General features: G+C 45.5%; 1 long non-coding RNA gene and 1 pseudogene across 2 annotated transcripts in view; both read left to right on the forward strand.

Annotated features, from left to right (window-relative positions):
- LOC149975859 (uncharacterized) overlaps positions 1–25,135 on the forward strand; it is a 944,026-nt gene that overhangs the window by 635,782 nt on the left and 283,109 nt on the right. The window lies entirely within an intron of this gene.
- LOC110493182 (nuclear factor of activated T-cells, cytoplasmic 2-like) lies at positions 11,427–13,156 on the forward strand (annotated as a pseudogene). The gene has a single exon (XR_016488124.1). The product of XR_016488124.1 is annotated as a nuclear factor of activated T-cells, cytoplasmic 2-like (transcript).

The raw sequence follows: 25,135 nt of genomic DNA on the forward strand, positions 1-25,135 counted from the left end.
GCTCAGGACCTATTCTTGATTCCATTTGAAAGGAAACACTTTGAAGTTTGTGGAAATGTGAAATTCATGTAGGAGAATATAACACATTAGATCTGGTAAAAGATAATACAAACATAAAAACCTGCATTTTTTTTCTCCATCATCTTTGAAATGCAAGAGAAAGGCCATAATATAATATAGCAGTTTAGGTGCAATTTGGATTTTGGCCACTAGATGGCAGCAGCGTGCGCACAAAGTTTCAGATTGATCCAGTGAAGCATTGTAATACTGGACAATATTGTGTCTGCCCAAATGTGCCAAATTGGTCAATTGATACATTTTCTCCTGAGCCTTGACATATACACTCACTTTCACACATCTAGATGGCCGGGCGGGGTCGGTGTGGAGCCAGAGACAGCAACGGTTCAAACTGTAGAACCCAGTTCCTACATTTGAATATAAAAATGGATTTGATCAAACAAAACTATGCTACATTTTATCTCTGGGACCCTCATGATGACAAATCAGAGCAAGATTACTGAATGTAAGTACATTATTTACCTTCGGAGGTGAATGTAACAAACCAGTTATTTTTTGTTGTTGTGCACTCTCCCCAAACAATAGCATGGCATTTTTTCCCTGTAATAGCTACTGTAAATTGGACAGTGCAGTTAGATTCACAAAAATGTAAGCTTTCTGCCCCTATAAGACATGACTATGTCCTGGAAAGTTGGCTGTTACTTACAGCCACTCAACCATCCCGTAATAGGGACACCGATCCCGTATTGGTTTTAAACAGGAAGATGGCGAGGCGGTCCTTTGTGGGCAAATTTTGTCATCAAACTTTGTCATCAAAGTCTGGCATTCTCTGTATTTATGGTGGGAACTCAGGGGGGAAAAAACACAGCCACTCCACTGAATAGCAGGCTAGTGATTGCTTTGCAGTGCTTGCAGTTAGCCACTGATTCCTTGTTGAATTAGCGATTTCCACCTTGTTGTGTAATGGGTCCATGTCCAATGGCCGATGAGCACTGATACGTTTTATCAAAAATGTATCTTCATTATTTCTCTTCAAATGACAAGGATTAAATAGGATTTGCCAGTAGATTGTCCACTTGATTCATGATGATGACTGTTAGCTAAGATTTTGAAAGTAAGATGTTGACATGATCAATCCAATCAAAGCTACTGTACATATAAGGTGATTTGAAATAATTTTATCTGTGGCCAATGGACCTTGAGCCTTCTTGGAAGGGCACTTATAATAAAACTATATGACAGGAACCAAAGGGCTGAAATGTTCAATGTCTACTCTTACTAAGGACTTAGACTTGGCCTGCAACTTAGTGTCCCCATGAGTTCCCATGAGTGACAGAACACTGAGCCAATCAGGCACAATGCTTCTATTTTCTGCAGGCTTGCCCCACCACCACAGAAAACACTGAGCTAGGCTGAAACACCTGCACTTTGGAGCTGCCTTACTCAAGAAAACAAAAAAGAGACCATCTTTGTATGTGGCTTTATTAACTCAATTATATATATATATTTTTTACATGGTTTGCAAACTGATATGTGACACGTATTAATGCCAAAATAACATGCAAAACAGGCAAGACCCCACCTGCCCTGAATGACAGGTCGCCACCGACACTGCCACATGTGTAGATGCGGTGCATTCGGAAAGTATTCAGACCCCTTCGTTCCACATTTTGTTACATAACACACTTATTCTAAAATAGATTGAATACATGTTTTCCCTCAACAATCAGCACACAATATCATATAATGACATAGAGGAAATAGTTTTGTAGATATTTTTGCAAAAAAACAGAAATAGGTTATTTACATATGTATTTACACACTTTGCTCCAAATTGAGCTTCCATTGATCATCCCTTAGATGTATCTACAACTTGATTGGAGTCCACCTGTGGTAAGGCACACACCTGTCCATTTAAGATCCCATAGTTGACAGTGCTTCAGAGCAAAAACCAAGCCATGAGGTCGTAGGAATTGTCCGTAGAGCTCCGAGGCAGGATTGTGTCAAGGCACAGATCTGGGGAAGGGTACCGAAACATTGCTGCAGCATTGAAGGTCCCCAAGAACACAGTGACCTCCATCATTCTTAAATGGAAGAAGTTTTGAACCACCAAGACTCATCCCAGGGCTGGCAGTCCAGCAAAACTGAACAATCAGGGGAGAAGGGCCTTGGTCAACGAGGTGAACAAGAACCCGAGGGTCACTTTGACAGAGCTCCAGAGGTCCTCTGTGGAGATGGGAGAACCTTCCAGAAGGACAACCATCTCTGTAGCACTCCACCAATCAGGCCTTTATGGTAGAGTGGCCAGACGGAAGCCACTCCTCAGTAAAATGCACATGACAGCCCACTTAGAGTTTACCGAAAGTTCCCTAAAGACTCTCAGACTATAAGAATCAAGTTTCTCTAGTCTGATGAAACCAAGATTGAATTCTTTGGTCTGAATGCCAAGCGTCACGTCTGGAAGAAACCTGGCACCATCCCTACGGTTAAGCATGGTGGTGGCAGCATCATGCTTTGGGGATGTTTTTTAGAGGCAGGGACTGGGAGACTAGTCGGGATCGAGGGAATTATGAACGGAGCAAAGTACAGTGAGCTTGATGAAAACCTCAGGACCTCAGACTGGGGCGAAGTTTCACCTTCCAACAAGACAACGAACCTAAGGACACAGCCAAGACAACGCAGGAGTGGCTTCGGGACAAGTCTCTGTCTCTGAACCCAATCGAACATCTTTGGACAGACCTGAAAATAGCTGTCCAGCGACGCTCCCCATCCAACCTGACAGAGCTTGTGAGGATCCGCAGAGAAGAATGGGAGAATGGTATTATCACGGATCCCTCCGGTACAGTTGCTCATTCTGTTCACCAGTTCCCGGAGGTCTACGTCACTGGCTTTCTAAGCTTCACTGAACGGGATTCATTATCATCAACCCCGGACTGTCTTGTCTGATCACACACACTTGGTTCCCATTTCCCATGATTAGTATGTTATATATGTGCCCTCTTGTCTTTGTCGGTTATTGTTCCCATGTCCGTTGGTCGTGAGAGTACCTATGCGTTGGTGCAGCTATTATGCATTGGTGCAGCTATTATGCTGCGTGCTTTATATATTGTGTATTATGGGTATCCCAGGTCGTTCAACAAGGTTTACCCTCGCTCTTGTGTTTGGGTACAGCCCAGTGTTTTTGTATACATGTTAGTTTTGGGTGTATTAAAAACCCCTATTGTGTATTCCTGCGCCTGTTTCCAAATCCTTTATACCAGCGTGACAATTATAGACAGAAATACTCCTCGGTTTCATCAGCTGTCCAGGTAGCTTGTCCGCAGACGAAGAAGCCGGATGTGGAGGTCCTGGGCTGACGTGGTTACACATGGTCTGTGGTTGTGAAGCTGGTTGGACGTACTGCCAAATTCTTTAAAACAATGTTGGAAGGGTCTTAAGGTAGAGAAATTAACATTCAAATATCTGGCAACAGCTCTGGTGGAGATTCCTGCAGTCAGCATTCCAATTGCACACTCCCTCAACTTGAGACGTCTGTTGCATTGTGTTGTGACAAAACGGCACATTTTAAAGCGGCCTTTTATAGTCCCAAGCGCAAGGTGCACCTGTGTAATGATCATGCTGTTTAATCAGCTTTTTGATATGCCACACCTGTCAGGTGGGTGGATTATCTTAGAAAAGGAGAAATGCTCACTGACAGGGATGTAAACAAATTGGGCACTACATTTGAGAGAAGTAAGCTTTTTGTGAGTATGGAATATTGCTGGGAAACATCTTAAGGATTTCAGAAATGTTTCATGTGTTGAGATACTATTTTGGATAGATGTCGAAAGAGGTCACAGAAGACAGAAATGCAAAAGATGTCCCACTTATTCCGATATCATCCTACATCATCGGAGGTCGTTCCACACACTATTAATAGGCATTTTGCCACCTGACTGAGGAAACAAAATAGATCTCTGTCACCTGTTTTTCCGCAAGGATCATTAACCTTTTGTCGGGTGGCAAGCTTTGACGCTGCATGTTGTCTCGGCTGTTTTGGAAGCACTCCCAGTTTCCCACTCTGTTTTTCTACACGGTCAATGACCCATTGAGTAGGTGTGCTTTCTTTCTCACTTTGAAGAGGTTATGTGACAATGAGGAGAAGAGATACGCAGTTACTGACATGGACTGGGGTCTTCTCGAGGGAGTCGTAGAGAATTGACAGAAGAGGCCCATTGAAAGTCACATGCCTAATTTACTGAAGTTAATTCTTAATGTAGCACCAGTGCAGAACGTCATCTGACATGACACACACAAACACAGTATTACCCTGAGAGTGACAGTGCCCACCTCTGTCAGATGTCCTTCTTTCTCTCTTTATGACCGCCTCATTAAAAGATGAAAGCGCTTAGGAGCTTCATGTTGCATGCTGGAAAGTGAGGGTTGTTTACCTCATTGTGACAGACAAGTTCAGATAACAGTGTTATGACAACTGGTGTACTGTGTAACATAGCTTACACTTCTCATTTAAGCTTTGTTGAGATTCTTCTGTATTTGGTGTCTCATTCATAAAGAGATAAAAGAAAAGTACTACTACGAAGGGGACTTTTCAGAGATGGACAAATATGGCAGGACAATTGTCACTCGCTCGGTGAAAAACATTCCTTGGTGTGTACAGTAACAATCTCAGGTTTAATTGGGGGAGTGGAAAATGTTGCTCAATGTGGTAGTAAATAATTACAGCGCACATGCTCAGGAACTCACATGCTCAGGAACTCACATGCTCAGGAACTCACATGCTCAGGAACGCACATGCTCAGAACTCACATGCTCAGAACTCACATGCTCAGGAACTCACATGCTCAGGAACTCACATGCTCAGGAACTCACATGCTCAGGAACGCACATGCTCAGGAACGCACATGCTCAGGAACTCACATGCTCAGGAACTCACATGCTCAGGAACGCACATGCTCAGAAAGTGAGATTTACAGACAAAAGAAGACAAACATGTTGGGACAGTACAATAACCCAGCCATGCATATTCCCCACTCAGAGACCCACCATGGAAGCATGTGTGTACATGTGCACCGAAGTGTGTTCCATGTAAGTATAAACACATATACACATGGGGCATTGTCCCCAACCCGTTTTTCTTTCATAATTAATGTGTGTTTACAATCTCCTCTCTGGCAACCAAAAAAACTCCCCACCACTCACAGCACAGGTTAGTTACAACACCTGTCTGACTTTGGTGCTAGAAAGCAGGCAATGCCAAGGCTGTGTTGATATGGCCAGAGAGGCACAGAAAGCCCTTAGGTCATTCTGTTGATCAGATAAAAATGTGTTTCATGCTTTTTTAACTAGCAGTGACATGGCAAGTTGTTTTTAAAAGTGCAGGCTGCATCTGCTCAACTCTTACCACGCAGTTAAGCTTGGGGAGGGTGATGGGGGTGGGGGTGAGGGGGGTAATGGAGACACTACTTTGTTATGAGGCCCTGTGTGTGCGCTTGCGAAGCACCGGGTTCAGGAGGGTGCTTGTGTTCCCTGCTCTGAACTCCTGCACCCTTTAACGAACGAGAGCGAGAGGGAGGGAGAGAAAGAGGGTGAGTGAGTGAGTAAGATAACATGCACCGTTTGACCTTGATGCCAACGGAGTGGAAAACTGTGGTGTTGTGCCCCTCCATCTGTGATACGTTCCACACCTGGCCTCTAGCCTCATTTGCATTGATGTGACAACAACACCCATCCCCTCCCGCATTGAAACCCCCTCACCTGTGATAAGGGAGAGCTGGTGCCAGGTGTATCTCCAGAGTAGGAGAAGTCATCCTCTGTGCTCCCCAATAGGAAAGTGCTATTATGCTTTGTGTACCAATCGCTACGATTACAACATGCTTGCCGCAACATCAAACCAGAACAGGGTTCACTTTGAGAAATACCACCCACCTCTAAGGGAACTATGCAGGCAGTGAACAGCATTTACTAAGACAAGCATTTGGCCCGCAGGCCGGTAGTTTGAGACCCCTTGAGCCTCTGGCTCTCGTGTCTCCAGGTTGGTGAAGTCATAACTATGACATGAGTGCCGTTGTATTCGGCACAACTCTTCAACCAATGAGATTTTAGTTAGCCGGCTAAGCAAGCTAGCGTTGCTAATAATACGTTATTTGTGATGCTTACAGTTGAAGTCGGAAGTTTACATACACCTTAGCCAAATACATTTAAACTCAGTTTTTCACATTTCCTGACATTTAATCCTAGTAAAAATTAGGATCAGTTAGGATCACCACTTTATTTTAACAATGTGAAATGTCAGAATAATAGTAGAGAGAATTATATATTTCAGCTTTTATTTATTTCATCACATTCCCAGTGGGTCAAAAATGTACATACACTCAATAAGTATTTGGTAGCATTGCCTTTAAAATTGTTGACTTGGGCCTCCCGGGTGGCGCAGTGGTTAAGGGCGCTGTACTGCAGCGCCAGCTGTGCCATCAGAGTCCCTGGATTCGCGCCCAGGCTCTGTCGTAACCGACCGGGAGGTCCGTGGGGCGATGCACAATTGGCCTAGCGTCGTCCGGGTTAGGGAGGGCTTGGTCGGTAGGGATGTCCTTGTCTCATCGCGCACCAGTGGCGGGCTGGGCGCAGTGCGCGCTAACCAAGGTTGCCGGGTGCACGGTGTAGCCTCACATTGGTGCTTCCGGGTTGGATGCGCGCTGTGTTAAGAAGCAGTGCGGCTGGTTGGGTTGTGTATCGGAGGACGCATTCAACCTTTGTCTCTCCCGAGCCCGTACGGGAGTTGTAGCGATGAGACAAGATAGTAGCTACTACAACAATTGGATACCACGAAATTGGGGAGAAAAAGGGGTAAAAATGTATTTAAAATAATAATAATAATTGTTTGACTTGGGTCAAATGTTTCAGGTAGCCTTCCACAAGCTTCCCACAATAAGTTGGGTGAATTCCTCCTGACAGAGTGCAAGGATTTGTAGGCAGGTTTGTAGGCCTCCTTGCTCGCACAAGCTTTTTCAGTTCTGCCCACAAACTTTCTATAGGAATGAGGTTAGGGCTTTGTGATGGCCACTCCAATACCTTGACTTTGTTGTCCTTAAGCCATTTTGCCACAACTTTGGAAGTATGCTTGGGGTCATTGTCCATTTGGAAGACCCATTTGCGACCAAGCTTTAACCTGTCTACGATACTGGTTCCCAATTGGGAATCAACCCTCCCACGTTCAGCTGAAACGGTGGCGCATGGAACGCAAAAATATTCTTAAAAATATTTAACCTCCACACATTAACAAGTCCAATAGCTCAAATGAAAGATAAACACCTTGTTCATCTAGCCAGCAAGTCAGATTTCTAAAATGTTTTACGGCGAAAACATAGCACATATATATGTAAAACCACCACCAGACACAGCTCATTTGAATAGCCAAAACATGCAATCAACAAACGCAGGATTAAAAAATAAATCACTAACCTTTTGAAAATCTTCATCAGATGACAGTAATATGACATGTTACACAGTACACATATTTTTTTTTCAATAATATGCCATTTATATCCATAAATGTCCATTTACAGTGAGTTCACGTTCAGAAATTACTCAAAAATGCCCGCAGGAAATCTATGTAGCGCGGCAAGATAACGTAAATAGACATCATAAACTTTGACTAAATATACATGTTCTACATATAGTTAGAAAGATACACTGCTTCTTTATGCAACCGCTGTGTTAGATTTATTTTTAACGTTACAGAAATCGCACACTATTCCATATGCTGAGACAGCGCTCAGTTCCAAGCTACATTTCTACGTAATGTTGGAGTCAACAGAAACACAGATTTAAGCATAAATATTCCCTTACCTTCGATGGTCTTCGTTCAGAATGTTCTGGAAGGCTTCATACTTACCCAATACATCGTTTGGTTTCAAGTCTTGCGTCTTTGTATTAGCTACTGCTAATAACATCAGCTGAAATGCACCCAAAACGTCCTCTGGTCCGGAAAAGTTGCGCATCAAAACTTCAAAATTACATATTATATGTCGACTAAACAGGTCAAACTAAGTGCAGAAGCAAGCTTTATGATGTTTTAGACACGCAAAACAAACTTCAATTCAATCGGCCATCGTCTGCCCTTCTCCTGAGTGCTGGAACAAAGGAATGGCTGGGACCAATTCGCGCCCATACGCACAGCCTATTCTCTCGTGGCACGCACTAATTTCACTCCCATAGGGTCAATTCTCGCGCGATTTGAACGATTCAAAGCTCTACTGAAAGAGGACATCTAGCGGAAGAGATAGAAAGTGTCCCCAGAATCATAGCTGGTTGGGAAGGGTGGGGGCATGACGTCAAAGTTGCTCCAACTTTCATGGCCACAAAAACTAGTTTGGAAGAATGCCTGCCCTGTGAGTTCTGCTATACTTACAGACATAATTCCAACGGTTTTAGAATCTTTAGAGTGTTTTCTATCCAATAATAATTTTTATTTGCATATATTAGCAATTTTTGACAGATTTTTTTTCCAGTTTACTAGGGGTACCCAATCTCTCCAAAGGGGGCGTATGTCTGCCATATCCTTAACAGGTTTTAACTTCCTGACTGATGTCTTGAGATGTTGCTTCAATATATCCACGTAATTTTCCTACCTCATGACGCCATCTATTTTGTGAAGTGCACCAGTCCCTCCTGCAGCAAAGCACCCACACAACATGATGCTGCCACCCCCGTGCTTCACGGTTGTGCTGGTGTTCTTTGGCTTGCCAAAGAGTTCTCCGGTCTGATGAAACATGTCCCCATGTGCAGTTGCAAACCGTAGTCTAGCTTTTCTATGGTGATTTTGGAGCAGTGACTTCTTCCTTTGCTGAGTGGCCTTTCAGGTTATGTCGATATAGGACTTGTTTTACTGTGGATATAGATACTTTTGTACCTGTTTCCTCGAGCATCTTCACAAAGTCCTTTGCTGTTGTTCTAGGATTGATTTGTACTTTTTGCACCAAAGTACGTTCATCTCTAGGAGACAGAACACATCTTCTTCCTGAGCAGTATGACGGCTGCGTGGTTCCATGGTGTTTATACTTGCGTACTATCGTTGGAAAGATGAATGTGGTACCTTCAGGTGTTTGAAAATTACTCCCAAGGATGAACCAGACTTGTGGAGTTCGACATTTTGTTTTCTGTGGTCTTGGCTGACTTATTTTGATTTTCCCATGATGTCAAGCAAAGAGGCACTGAGTTTGAAGGTAGGCCTTGAAATACATCCACAGGTACACCTCCAGTTGACTCAAATGATGTCAATTAGCCTATCAGAAGCTTCTAAAGCCATGACATCAATTTCTGGAATTTTCAAAGCTGTTTAAAGGCACACTAAACTTAGTGTATGTAAACTTCTGACCCACTGGAATTGTGATTAAGTGAAATAATCTGTCTGTAAACAATTGTTGGAAAAATTACTTGTGTCATGCACAAAGTAGATGTTCTAACCAACTTGCCAAACTGTAGTTTGTTAACAAGAAATTTGTGGAGTGGTTGAAAAACGAGTTTTAAAGACTCCAACCTAAGTGTATGTAAACTTCGGTGCTCATCGGCCATTGGTAAAATATTACACAATAAGTTGGAAATCAGAAATTCACTAATGAGTGGTTAGGAAAGAATCAGTGGCAAACTGCAAGCATTGCAAAGCAATCACTAGCCTTCAGTGGAGTGGGTGTGTGGTCCAAGTCTGGGTTTACAGGTCTATTTTCCAAGTTTAAAAGGATAAACATTCAACATTGGCCATGCTGTCAATCCAGCATCACTTCTGCTGCACTCAAAACAACTGGAAACTCAGAACTGGGAAATCTCAGACTTCACTGAGTTCAAGACAACTGGGAACTCTGAAAAAATTAGACTGGGAAAATACATTTTGAATGGTCATCCAACTTGGAATTCTAAGTTGGGAACTCGGGCCTCTTTCTAGAGCTCCGACCTGAAGATGACCTACGTCATGGATCAACCTTGTTTTTTTTCCAAGTTCCCAGTTGTCTTGAAAGCACCATAAATCCAGAGAATGCCAGACTTTGATGACAACATTTCCCCACGAAGGACCGCCGCTCCAACTTCCTGTTCAAGTGAGCACAGCACAACAAGGTGAGTAAAAACTGTATTGCATGCTGCTGCATAAATGATGTAATATGCCAGGTAGATATGTATAATGTAGCTAAGAAAGTAATGCTAAGTGTATGTTTCTGTAGTAAGCTTTTAGTAGCCCATGTGCCTCACCCTTATCATTTTGTCCCTTTTCCCCTCTTAACTTAACCTACTGTTCTGACTTGGTGGTGCACATGTAGCCTATAGCCTGTTTTAGAGAAATGTCCTTGTCTGCTTATATGCCCCCTTTATTTATCATTTGGTTCTGACTTGGTGTACAGGGAGAATACTGTAAGAACGGCCCATGTTCTGAATTCTGTTGCTGTACATTTCAAAAGTGCTGAACAAATAGTTATATTGACTACGTCAATATATATAGCACGCTCATTAATGTCTTAATCAAAATCACAGATTGCCTTTAATCCCCCTTATGCCATAGTTTGTACGTCTCAATTGACAATAGAGACAACAGTTGTTTAAGCAAGTCAGCCGAATCAGCTATGTTTTTTTTAAAGGCAATAAATTAAGCTGAATTAATTGTTCCTCTGTCAGACAAGGATCTACTGATAGCCAGGTGTAGCAGTGGTAAGGTTTTGGGACTGCTGTTGGGCCTCTGCTGTTGGGACAGCTTTATGTAGGCCCTAACAGTTTGTGGGCACTGTATGTCACCATTATAGTGCAATTATTGTATTGTTTAGTGTTGTGTTTGTTGTATAGTGTCTTTGCTGGCATGCATCTAAACTCTTTTTTTGAGTTTTCCCCACCAAGATGTACATGCTAAAATCGCCAATGTGAACAGTAGCACCACCCACTGGATTAGTAACTTGTTGTATGTCATGAATGAAATAGGCCAACAGCTTTACATATACTGCAAGTTTATCAATTGCACTTGTGACAGAAAGCAGCCAAGTCAGTTCTATTATGTTAATGCTTCCAAAATGGAACATGATGTTTTCAGGCTCAGTCAATCATATCATGTCGCATCTAAAACATAAAGGTAACTGTGTCAAATGATTCTGAAATAATAGGCCTATTAATAGTGAAGTAGGTCTAGAGTTTTGTTACACCTGAAATGCAAAATGCAGTAGCCATTTCAGTGTCTTTTATTTTATTCAGCAACATTCCAAAACATTTGATACAACGTTGCATCACCACTGAATCATCTGCCTCAATTATTCTATGCAACAGCTTAAAAGCAGGAAGCCATATCGACAGATTTTTTAAAAATTGTCGCTGTCAAGTTAGCCTTGACTTTTGATGTTGCAATTTGGTTGAGAGAACGTGCAGTTTATATCGTTGGGAAAGTAACACGTTTAATGTAACTATTGGTGTTTTGTCATTCTTTTCATTTTGATAAACAATTTACGTGCGTGGGATGACTTCCATCTACGAAGAGAATGATCCAAATTCTTTGGAGCTTGTGGAAGGTCTTGGTCAAGATAACAGTGAAGAGGAGTTGGACTTTTCCTACCTGTTTTTGTACAACCCATCTGAGGATGACTTTCGCGGGAATGAAGGTAAGGCTGCAAGCATTTTCCAGAAGTGCAGTCAATCATGTGAACGAATCTTTTGGGGTTAAAATAATAAAGATTTAAATTGGAGTTTATAACGTGGATTTTTATTCAGGATTTACAAAACAAAAGTATCCTTATCATAAATCATATTTTGTACGCTACTCAGAAAAGGCTACAGTCACAAAACGAAATGTAAAATAATATATTTCGATTAGCTTTTTCTTGCTTGTTCAAATCCATGGTTTTGTGACTGAGTTTATATTAAGCCAGGTTGAACCAGTGGTGAATGATGGAGTCACTCCATCAATTAGACATGCATGCTATTTTAGGAACATGTTTCCTATTATTACGTGTAATTGCTTGATGTCCATAAAAAAAATTGTAAGAACAAAACTTTTTGTCACTAATATGGAAAGCGTATGGTAATTAGTAAAACGAATAAAAATCTCCATTCTGATCGTGAAATGGTGCAATCCACGATGCACTCGCCTAAATGAGTAATCCCTTCATACTTCCATATTCTTGACAGACAACTCAGGGGTTCCCCCTCACGATGATCACAACCCTCCATCTATGGTGCCCTACTCTTGTGAGGACAGTTCCAGTTGTGCCCATACAACCTCCAGTCAGTCCTACTACCATGGGCTTGTCACTGACTGCCTGTCTGGGCCTGGGTTTAACTCGCTGGAGCTCCCCTCCACGCCAGAGGGTGCTCCCTCCCCCAGCCCCAGGATTGAGATCACCCCATCTGGGGACCCTCACCAGACTCAGCCCCTGGATGCCAGCCCCAGATCGACGGCCCTGTCTGTGTCTGGCTATGAGAATACAGCCTATCGAGAGCCTCAGTGCCCAAGCCCTGCCAGAAGCAACTCCTCCACGGGCTGGCTGTCCGAGTCTTGTTCTCCCTGGGTCTCTCCTTGTGTATCTCCCAGTGGTGATGGGGGGGGGCGGTAGGCTTGACCACCTTGGACCACTTCCAAGGCATCCACATGTCCATGGCTCACTCCTCCCCAGGGACCTCCCCGTGCACCAGCATCACAGAGGAGACATTCCTGGTACTGCAGAGTCAGCGGTCATCCTCCCCCCACTCCCATACCCACCCGCGCTCTCACTCCGCCTCTCCTCAGGGCAAACGCACCTATGACCAGTACAGCGGCCCCAGCCTGGGGACCACCAGCCAGCAGCAGAGCTCCCGGAGCCTCAGCCCCTCGCCCCACCACCCCCAAGGACCCCAGGCTCAGGCTGACCCACAGGCCAATGCCCCTGAGCAGACTCCCAGCTTTGAAGAGGTGTTGAGCAGCCCCAGTTCCAGCCTGCCCAGGGCGGTGCCCTCCACGATGGTGCAGCCCAAGGAGGAGTGCTACACGTACAGAGAGAGCCAGGGGGATGGCTATGTGCACCTCATGGAGCAGGGGAGGAGAGGCAAAGCTGGGGCTGAGACCTACATCCTCCCTACATCTGTCTGGCCAGTTCCACTAGCCCACGGAGCAATCAGGTATAATGTGCTATGGGAATGATGATCCCTCATAAGAATGACTCTTTAATGACAGGCTATGTAAAGAAGCAGTATTAGGAAAATCCTATTGCATTTGAAATTGTGATTTCATGTTCTGATATGTGTTTTGTAATTCTTGTAATGTTACTAATGACATTACTCCGCTATAACCAGTGAAATCTCTCTCTTCATTCCTGTGCCATCTCTGCCCCCTCTAGATTTGCAATTGCCCAGTCACTCAGACCAATATGAGCTGTGTCTGGAGCACCGTGCCCACTATGAGACATAGGGCAGCAGGGGAGCAGTCAAAGCACCTGGTGGAGGACACACTGTGGTTCAGGTACTGGGTGTGGGGAGGGGAGGTGTGTGTTTAATCTAGGTATGTATGTTTGTGGGGATGGGTTTTGACAATGTGCCTGTGTGGATGTTTGAGTGTGTAAATGTATAGTGCAGCTTGATCTCCCATGTGTATAAATATGTGTCTGTGGTGGTGTTTCCTTGTCATTGTGTCACCCTGTTTGTCTCAGGTGCCCAGCTGCAATATGTAAATGAACATCCTTGTATCAGCCTGCGTTATTATGACTACACCCATTCAACCACAAAACCAGCACAGCACAGTTAAACCAACATAGGGTGTTTTCACATATGAAATCGGTTTCCTGGAGTGTTTGTGAGAATTATACAAAATAAGTTTAGCTTTTACAAGACCTGACAATAATTGTTTCAGGGTAGGATTTGCAAGATGCTCATTCTACATGACGTTAGCAAGCTAGCTTGTTTGTAACGAGCAAAAAAGTTACATGCGATTCGCACTGCCCCTCACAATACCTAGTACTCTGGTCTTGGATCTTGGACTCACTACTCACACATGCTTTATAGCACAGATCAGCGTACCAAACACTCTTGGATCCAGATCATACAGGGGATTAGTGAAAGCGCCCATACTCTCATGCACTCATCTTTACAATAAGTTATTTAGTACAATGTTCTATTCAAGTAGTTTGAGAGGAAGAGTACATGAGTCTTAAGTAAAGGAGACTCCCTGTTTAGTAAGTTGATTTGTGATATAGCATCTCACACTCAAAACCTGCTGGAATCATCCTTTACTGATGTAAAGGTGAACCCTTTCAACTTATCTCATCCCCAGCAGGCTCAAGCAATTGAGCCTTGGATCGAGGTTAACTTTCATCTGATGGAAAATCCGGTAGAAGATATTTCAGGGACATATTGACTAAGCCATGTTGGTTTTGATGTATAGTTACTAAATTAATGAGCGGTCTTCTCATTCTGTGACGTGAAAGCCAAGGAATTTCTGGGTCCAGGGCAACAGTAGCAACGCTAACCATCCGCTAATCATCAGCCATCCGCTACATATACAAATAATTATGTCAGAGTTGGCCTTTCGTAACCTAATGAAGTAATTTTCCTTCATGATGTAATGGATAAGAACTGTGATATTGTTGAGTATTTATCCCTCGATGTTCCCTAAGTAATTATAGATGTCTCTGATTTCAACAATTTCATCTTTTGATGAGTAGGTGTCTAGAATGAATTGTGCTACTGTAGATTACACATTAGAATGTGGTGCACAGTTCAAAATGAAAAAAGAAATGGTCAGAGATATGATTATTTACCCTCGTGTATAAAAGCCTAATGAATGCCAGATCTGTGCAGTACAGAGGACACAGTACATATTCTGCTGTTCTATCGCGCGTGCAATGATGTCGGCGGGGGGAAGAACCATGTTCGTTGTTTGCGGTAACATCTTTGTTTTAATAAATCAAATTTTATTTGTCACATTTGCCAAATACAGCAGGGGTAGACCGTACAGTGAAATGCTTACTTACAAGCCCTTAACCAACAACACAGTTTTAAGAAAAATACCACCCCAAAAAAGAAATAAAGTAACAAATAATTAAAGAGCAGCAGTAAAATAACAATAGCGAGGCTATATACAGGGGGTACCAGTAGAGAGTCAAGGAGGCAGGAAGCTTGTGGATGGCAGGAAGCTTGGCCCCAGTGATGTACTGGGCCGTACGCATTACCCTCTGTAGTGCCTTGTGGTCGGAGGCTGAGCAGTTGCCATACCAGGCAGTGATGCAACCAGTCAGGATGCTCTTGATGGTGCAGCTGTGGAACCTTTTGAGGATCTGAGGACCCATGCCAAATCCTTTCATGCCCTCTTCACGACTGTCTTGGTGTGCTTGGACCATGTTAGTTTGTTGGTGATGTGGACACCAAGGAACTTGAAGCTCTCAACTGCTCCACTACAGCCCCGTCAATGAGAATGGGGGCGTGCTCGGTCCTCCTTTGCTGGTAGTCCACATTCATCTCCTTAGTCTTGATCACATTGAGGGAGAGGTTGTTGTCCTGGCGCTACACTGCCAGGTATCTGACCTCTTCCCTATAGGCTGTCTCGTCATTGTTGGTGATCAGGCCTACCACTGTTGTGTAATCGGCAAACTTAATGATGGTGTTGGAGTCGTGCCTAGCCGTGCAGTCATGAGTGAACAGGGCGTACAGGAGGGGACTGAGCACGCACCCCTGAGGGGCCCCCAGGTTAAGGATCAGCATGGCAGATGTGTTGTTACCTATCCTTACCACCTGGGGGTGGCCCATCAGGAAGTCCATGATCCAGTTGCAGAGGGAGGTGTTTAGTCCCAGGGTCCTTAGCTTAGTGATGAGCTTTGAGGGAACTATGGTGTTGAACACTGAGCTGTAGTCAATGAATAGCATTCTCACATACAGTAGGTGTTCCTTTTGTCCAGGTGGGAAAGAGCAGTGCGAAGTGCAATAGAGATTCCATCATCTGTGGATCTGTTTGGGCGGTATGTAAATTGAGTGTGGGCCTACGGTTTCTGGGATAATGGTGTTGATGTGAGCCATGACCAGCCTTTCAAAGCACTTCATGGCTATAGACATGAGTGCTACTGGTCTGTAGTTATTTAGGCAGGTTACCTTAGTGTTCTTGGGCACAGGGACTATGGTGGTCTGCTTGAAACATGTTGGTATTACAGACTCAAAGGCAAAGGCTGAAAATGTCAATGAAGACACTTGCCAGTTGGTCAGCGCATGCTTGGAGTACACGTCCTGGTAATCCATCTGGCCCTGCAGCCTTGTGAATGTTGACCTGTTTAAAGGTCTTAATCACATCAGCTGCGGGGAGTGTGATCACACAGTTGTCCGTAACAGCTGGCGCTCTCATGCATGTTCCTGTCATGTATTGTCATGTTGTGTCTTGTTTCTGTCCTTTCCCTTCACCCTGTCTCCCTCTGCTGGTCGTTATTAGGTTACCTTTTCTCCCCCTCTTTCCCCCAGCTGTTCCTTGTCTCCTCCTAACTACCTCGTCACCCCTTTTCCCACCTGTTCCCTTTTTCCCTCTGATTAGTCCTCTATATCTCTCTCTGTTTTTGTTTCTGTCTTTGTCGGATTCTTGTTTGTGTTATTCATGCCTGAACCAGACTATCGTCATGTTTGCTGCAACCTTGTCCTGTCCTGTCGGAATCTGCCGGTCCATCTGAGCCTACGTATGTTTTGTTATTAAAGAAGCTCTGTTTACGTTAATTCGCTTTTGGGTCCTCATTCACGCACCGTAACAGAAGAATCCGACCAAGAATGGACCCAGCGACTTCGGATCCTCTCCACTCAGCCGTCGAGATCCAGGGAGCGATGCTAGGCAGACACGAGCAGGAATTGTCTGCTGCTCGACATGCCGTTGAGACCCTGGCCACCCAAGTCTCCAACCTCACAGAACAGGTTCACCATCTCCGCCTCGATCCACCGGCCACTTCCAGGGCTTTCGAATCTCCGGAGCCCAGAATCAATAACCCGCCGTGTTACTCTGGGGAGCCCACTGAATGCCGCTCGTTCCTCACCCAGTGTGATATTGTGTTTTCTCTCCAGCCCAACACTTACTCCAGGAGCACTGCTCGTATCGCCTACGTCATATCTCTCCTTACTGGACGGGCTCGTGAGTGGGGCACGGCAATCTGGGAGGCAAGGGCTGAGTGTACTAACCAGTATCAGGACTTTAAGGAGGAGATGATACGGGTTTTTGATCGATCTGTTTTTGGGGAGGAGGCTTCCAGGGCCCTGTCTTCCCTATGTCAAGGTAATCGATCCATAACAGACTACTCTATTGAGTTTCGCACTCTTGCTGCCTCCAGTGGCTGGAACGAGCCGGCTTTGCTCGCTCGTTTTCTGGAGGGTCTCCGCGCAGAGGTAAAGGATGAGATTCTCTCCCGGGAGGTTCCTTCCAGCGTGGATTCCTTGATTGAACTCGCTATTCGCATTGAGCGACGGGTTGATCTTCGTCACCGAGCTCGTGGAAAGGAGCTCGCGTTCTCCGTTGCCCCCCTCTCCGCATCACTACCATCTTCCTCTGCCGGCTCGGGTGCTGAGCCTATGCAGCTGGGAGGTATCCGCATCTCGACTAAAGAGAGGGAACGGAGAATCACCAACCGCCTCTGTCTCTATTGCGGTTCCGCTGGTCATTTTGTCACTTCATGTCCAGTAAAAGCCAGAGCTCATCAGTAAGCGGAGGGCTACTGGTGAGCGCTACTACTCCTGTCTCTCCTTCAAGATCCTGCACTACCTTGTCGGTCCATCTACGCTGGACCGGTTCGTCAGCTTCCTGCAGTGCCTTAATAGACTCTGGGGCGGAGTGCTGTTTTATGGACGAGACCTGGGCTCGGGAACATGACATTCCTCTCAGACAGTTAAGGGAGCCCACGGCCTTGTTCGCCTTGGATGGTAGTCCTCTCCCCAGGATTCAGCGTGAGACGCTACCTTTAACCCTCACTGTCTCTGGTAATCATAGCGAAACCATTTCTTTTTTAATTTTTCGTTCACCTTTTACACCTGTTGTTTTGGGCCATCCCTGGCTAGTTTGTCATAATCCTTCTATTAATTGGTCTAGTAATTCTATCCTCTCCTGGAACGTCTCTTGTCATGTGAAATGTTTAATGTCTGCTATCCCTCCTGTTTCCTCTGTCTCTTCTTCACAGGAGGAGCCTGGTGATTTGACAGGGGTGCCGGAGGAATATCACGATCTGCGCACGGTGTTCAGTCGGTCCAGGGCCACCTCTCTTCCTCCACACCGGTCGTATGATTGTAGTATTGATCTCCTTCCGGGAACCACTCCCCCCCGGGGTAGACTATACTCTCTGTCGGCTCCCGAACGTAAGGCTCTCGAAGATTATTTGTCTGTAGCTCTTGCCGCCGGTACCATAGTCCCCTCCTCCTCTCCCGCCGGAGCGGGGTTTTTTTTTGTTAAGAAGAAGGACGGGTCCCTGCGCCCCTGCATAGATTATCGAGGGCTGAATGACATAACAGTGAAGAATCGTTATCCGCTTCCTCTTATGTCTTCAGCCTTCGAGATCCTGCAGGGAGCCAGGTTTTTCACTAAGTTGGACCTTCGTAACGCTTACCATCTCGTGCGCATCAGGGAGGGGGACGAGTGGAAGACAGCGTTTAACACTCCGTTAGGGCACTTTGAATACCGGGTTCTTCCTTTCGGCCTCGCTAACGCTCCAGCTGTCTTTCAGGCATTAGTCAATGATGTCCTGAGAGACATGCTGAACATCTTTGTTTTCGTTTACCTTGACGATATCCTGATTTTTTCACCGTCACTCCAGATTCATGTTCAGCACGTTCGACGTGTCCTCCAGCGCCTTTTAGAGAATTGTCTTTTTGTGAAGGCTGAGAAGTGCACTTTTCATGCCTCCTCCGTCACATTTCTCGGTTCTGTTATTTCCGCTGAAGGCATTAAGATGGATCCCGCTAAGGTCCAGGCTGTCATTGATTGGCCCGTCCCTAAGTCACGCGTCGAGCTGCAGCGCTTTCTCGGCTTCGCGAACTTCTATCGTCGTTTCATCCGTAATTTCGGTCAGGTGGCAGCTCCTCTCACAGCCCTTACTTCTGTCAAGACGTGCTTTAAGTGGTCCGTTTCCGCCCAGGGAGCTTTTGATCTCCTCAAGAATCGTTTTACATCCGCTCCTATCCTTGTTACACCTGACGTCTCTAGACAGTTCGTGGTCGAGGTTGACGCGTCAGAGGTGGGCGTGGGAGCCATTCTTTCTCAGCGCTCCCTCTCTGACGACAAGGTCCACCCTTGCGCGTATTTTTCTCATCGCCTGTCGCCGTCGGAACGTAACTATGATGTGGGAAACCGCGAACTGCTCGCCATCCGCTTAGCCCTAGGCGAATGGCGACAGTGGTTGGAGGGGGCGACCGTTCCTTTTGTCGTTTGGACTGACCATAGGAACCTTGAGTACATCCGTTCTGCCAAACGACTTAATGCGCGTCAGGCGCGCTGGGCGCTGTTTTTCGCTCGTTTCGAGTTCGTGATTTCTTATCGTCCGGGCTCTAAGAACACCAAGCCTGATGCTTTATCTCGTCTCTTCAGTTCTTCAGTAGCCTCCACTGACCCCGAGGGGATTCTCCCTGAGGGGCGTGTTGTCGGGTTGACTGTCTGGGGAATTGAGAGGCAGGTAAAGCAAGCACTCACTCAAACTCCGTCGCCGCGCGCTTGTCCCAGGAACCTTCTTTTCGTTCCCGTTCCTACTCGTCTGGCCGTTCTTCAGTGGGCTCACTCTGCCAAGTTAGCCGGCCACCCTGGCGTTCGGGGTACGCTTGCTTCCATTCGCCAGCGTTTTTGGTGGCCCACCCGGGAGCATGACACGCGTCGCTTCGTGGCTGCTTGTTCGGTCTGCGCGCAGACTAAGTCCGGTAACTCCCCTCCTGCCGGCCGTCTCAGGCCGCTTCCCATTCCCTCTCGACCGTGGTCTCACATCGCCTTAGATTTTGTCACCGGACTGCCTTCGTCAGCGGGGAAGACTGTTATTCTTACGGTTGTCGACAGGTTCTCTAAGGCGGCTCATTTTATTCCCCTTGCTAAGCTTCCTTCTGCTAAAGAGACGGCACAAATCATCATCGAGAATGTTTTCAGAATTCATGGCCTTCCGTCAGACGTCGTTTCGGACAGAGGTCCGCAATTCACGTCTCAATTTTGGAGGGAGTTTTGCCGTTTGATTGGGGCTTCCGTCAGTCTCTCTTCCGGCTTTCACCCCCAGTCTAACGGTCAAGCAGAACGGGCCAATCAGACTATTGGTCGCATCTTACGCAGTCTTTCTTTTCGCAACCCTGCGTCTTGGTCAGAACAGCTCCCCTGGGCAGAATACGCCCACAACTCGCTTCCTTCGTCTGCGACCGGGCTATCTCCTTTTCAGAGTAGCCTCGGGTACCAGCCTCCGCTGTTCTCATCTCAGTTCGCCGAGTCCAGCGTCCCCTCCGCTCAGGCTTTTGTCCAACGTTGCGAGCGCACCTGGAAGAGGGTCAGGTCTGCACTTTGCCGTTATAGGGCGCAGACTGTGAGGGCTGCTAATAAGCGTAGAACTAAGAGTTCTAGATATTGTCGCGGTCAGAGAGTTTGGCTCTCCACTCAGAACCTTCCCCTTAAGACCGCTTCTCGCAAGTTGACCCCGCGGTTCATTGGTCCGTTCCGTATTTCCCAGATCATTAATCCTGTCGCAGTTCGACTTCTTCTTCCGCGATATCTTCGTCGCGTCCACCCGGTCTTCCATGTCTCCTGTGTCAAGCCCGTTCTTCGCGCCCCCGCTCGTCTTCCCCCCCCCCCCCCTCATCCTTGTCGAGGGCGCACCCATCTACAGGGTCCGTAGGATTTTGGACATGCGTCCTCGGGGCCGTGGTCATCAGTACCTAGTAGATTGGGAGGGGTACGGTCCTGAGGAGAGGAGTTGGGTTCCCTCTCGGGACGTGCTGGACCGTGCGCTGATCGATGATTTCCTCCGTTGCCGCCAGGTTTCCTCCTCGAGTGCGCCAGGAGGCGCTCGGTGAGTGGGGGGGTACTGTCATGTATTGTCATGTTGTGTCTTGTTTCTGTCCTTTCCCTTCACCCTGTCTCCCTCTGCTGGTCGTTATTAGGTTACCTTTTCTCCCCCTCTTTCCCCCAGCTGTTCCTTGTCTCCTCCTAACTACCTCGTCACCCCTTTTCCCACCTGTTCCCTTTTTCCCTCTGATTAGTCCTCTATATCTCTCTCTGTTTTTGTTTCTGTCTTTGTCGGATTCTTGTTTGTGTTATTCATGCCTGAACCAGACTATCGTCATGTTTGCTGCAACCTTGTCCTGTCCTGTCAGAATCTGCCGGTCCATCTGAGCCTACGTATGTTTTGTTATTAAAGAAGCTCTGTTTACGTTAATTCGCTTTTGGGTCCTCATTCACGCACCGTAACAGTTCCAGTATTACTTGCCTCGAAGCGAGCATAAAAGTAATTTAGCTCGTCTGGTAGGCTCGTGTCACTGGGCAGCTCTCGCCTGTGCTTCCCTTTATAGTCTGTAATAGTTTGCAAGCCCTGCCACATCCGACAAGCGTCGGAGCCGGTGTAGTATGATTCGATCTTAGTCCTGTATTGATGCTTTGCTTGTTTGATGGTTCGTCGGAGGGCATAGCGGGATTTCTTATAAGCTTCCGGGTTAGAGTAAGGAAGCTTTTAAGATATCGCGCTATGCCCTCTGTCGAACCAATCCCAAACGGACGTGGCAGATTCCAGTATTAATGGTTAAACTGTTTGTTTGTTGTTGACAGCTTCATGGGTACAGAGGCAAAGCTCCACTGGGTCTGCTGGTGTCCATCGGAACAGCTGACAAGAGGCTCCTCAAGCCCCATGCCTTCTACCATGTGCACCGCATCACGGGGAAAACCATCACCACCCCTAGCAACGAGATAATGGTCAATAACACCAACGTCCTAGAGATCCCTCTGGAGCCCAAGAACAACATGAGAGCAGTGTAAGGAGAGCTGCCACATTAGAGACAGTGTAGTACACACACAGATGTTTTCAGAGCTAGGTTATAAAATAATTAATCAAATAAATGTTCACTTCCCATGTAAAGGATTGACTGTGCTGGGATCCTAAAGCTGAGAAACGCTGACATTGAGCTGAGGACAGGAGAGACATACATCGGACGGAAGAATACCTGTGTCCGTCTGGTATTCCGGGTCCATATTCCCCATCCAGGAGGACAGTATGTCTCTCTTCAAGTGGCCTCCCTTCCCATTGAGTGTTGTAAGTTAACTTTTGTTCCAGCAACCTGATTTATAACTACTGCAAATAATAATAATAATAATAATAATCTGCACAGCAATTTAATCCAAACCTTTTCTTCAGTAATGTAATGTTATATAAGGATTATATGACTGGAATTTAGTAAACTGCCTTCCTGTCTATATGTCTTCCTGTCTTTTTGAAATATTAGTTATTTTGCTCACAGCGATTTGCTGTGCAAAATGTCACCCCCGGATTGTAAATAATGTACTCCTATGGTTCTTCTAACGTTCTCCTAATGATATTCTACTGTGGTTCCACAGCCCAGAGGTTGGCCCACCAGCTTCCCACTGTAGAGAGTCAGGACGTAGACCGCTGCTCGGTTCTAGGGAGACAGCAGATGATACTGACCGGACAGAACTTCACCTCTTATTCCAAGGTGGTGTTCACGAAGAATACACTCGGTGAGGAATTTCCAATCAATCAATCAAATATACAAAGCCCTTTTTACATCAGCAGTTGTGCTTTACATGAACCTGGTCTAGACTCCAAAGAGCAAGGAAAAGCAAGTCATTGTATCTAGTAATGGCATCTTTAGTATGACTGCCAGGAATCAAATCCCAACCTTCTGATCTCTGACTCTCAAACCACAAGGCCACTGACTTTGTACAGCAGTAGTTGATAACTATTGTGTAATAGTTGTCCTATTGAGAAGTCAATTCCCAGAACATTTGCTCTAGATAACAGGTTTACAGTGACGCACTACTCCCAAGTTCAAACAGTCACAAAATAGGGATGCACTGCACATGCTCAAATAACAGCAGAAATGAAAAACAATGACTAGATCAAAATGTTCTGTAATATTCAATTATATGCCATTTAGGAGACCATTTTGTCAAAAGCAACCTTACAGTACAGTGTGTGTATGTGATCCCTGTAGGGATTGAAGCCATGATCTTAGCATGGCCAGCTCTATGCTCTTACTAACTGAGCCACATAGGGCCTACATATTGCAATGATTCTTTTCCATCATTGTATTGTCATTACAGGATTATGATGCCTCTGTAGTGTCACGTAACAAGGTGTGGGTGCAGAATATAAGTACCATTATGAGTTTGTAAACTGCTCTCTTGTTTACCATGTGGTTTAGTGCGAGAGGATGTGGTTAGACAAACCACAGATATCATCTTCAAGCAAAGTTTTTTTTTTGTCTCACTTTACTCAAAACGTGGGCTGTGAGCAGTAGGTAAAAGTTGAGATGGGAATATACTAGAGCAGAGATGACAGAGAATCTTTACTGATACTGCCTACGTGCCAGTTACTGAGAAGAAACTGGGGGTGGATAGGGGGTTTTCATAAAACCTCATGACCTTGATAGATTTACAAAGGCTTTCTTAACATCCTGAGTATGAAACATGTAATTGCTAAGTTTGTTGCTACCACCACATTACTTTGTTTGTGCCATTTGTGTTTTGGTCAGATCCAAAAGGTTCCATTTGATTATAAATACACTAGTTAGCTCCTGTTTAAGATAATATTTATTAAATAAATACAAGAATGTCACTCCAGTTTTACTACTCTAGCTGCCTTCACATCCCTCCCTGCTAATTTTTAGAGTTTGTTCATATCAATCTCTTCTACACTCCTATTATTTAATTCAATTTATTCCATTATGCTAATGGTACACTGCATTGCATTGTGTTTCTTTTAGATAGGCTGCAGATTTGGGAAGTGGAAGCATCAGTAGACCGAGACAAAAGCCAATCAGTGAGTTACTGTCCTAACACATTTATGAACAGTGACATTAAAATACTACTGGCTTTATAAAGTACTACCTAACTCCTCTTCTTCTACATATATACAAAAGTATGTGGACACCCCTTCAAATTAGTAAATTTGGCTATTTCAGCCACACCCATTGCTGACAGGTGTATAAAATTGAGCACACAGCCATGCAATATACATAGACAAACATTGGCAGTAGAATGGCCTTGCTGAAAAGCTCAGTGACTTTGAACATGGCACCGTCATAGGTTGCCACCTTTCCAGCAAGTACATTTGTCAAATTTCTGTGCTGCTAGAGTTGCCCTGGTCAACTGTAAGTGCTGTTATTGTGAAGTGGAAATGTGTAGGAGCAACGGTTCAGCCGCAAAGTGGTAGGCCACACAAGCTCACAGAACGGGACCACCGAGTGCTGAAGCAAAGTCAGCACAAGAACAGCACAAGAACAGGTCGTCAGGAGCTTCATGAAATGGGTTTCCATGGCCGAGCAGCCGATCACAAGCCTAAGATCACCATGCGCAATGCGCAATGCCAAGCGTCGGCTGGAGTGGTGCTGGAGTGGTGTAAAGCCCGCCGCCATTGGACCCTGGAGCAGTGGAAACACGTTCTCTGGAATGATGATTCACGCTTCACCATCTGGAGAATCTAGGTTTGGCGGATGAAGGGAAAGCTTAACGCTACAGCATACAATGACATTCTAGACAATTCTGTGCTTCTAACTTTGTGCCAACAGTTTGGGGTAGGCCCTTTCCTGTTTCAGCATAACAATGCCCCTGTGCGCAAAGCGAGGTATTACAGAAATGGTTCCTTCGAGATCGGTGTGGAAGATCTTGACTGGCCTGCAGAGAACCATGGGCCTCAACCCCATCAAACTCCTTTGGGATGAATTGGAACACCGACTGCGAGCCAGGACTGGAAGCAAGTCCCCGCGGCAATGTTCAAACATCTATTAGAAAACCTTCCCAGAAGAGGAAGCTTTCATAGCAGCAAAGGGGGGAACCAACTCCATATTAATGCCCATGATTTTCGAATACCTGTTGTCCACATACTTTTGATATTGTAGTGCATCTCACACAGCCTCAGTATAGCGACATGGTATATCCACAGTTCACACTGTCGCCCAGTGATACTCTATGACAAATGACTGATGTTCT

Source organism: Oncorhynchus mykiss, chromosome 17 (genome assembly GCF_057628025.1).
Source record: "Oncorhynchus mykiss isolate SJ-2025 chromosome 17, ASM5762802v1, whole genome shotgun sequence".
NCBI classification, from domain to species: Eukaryota; Metazoa; Chordata; class Actinopteri; order Salmoniformes; family Salmonidae; genus Oncorhynchus; species Oncorhynchus mykiss.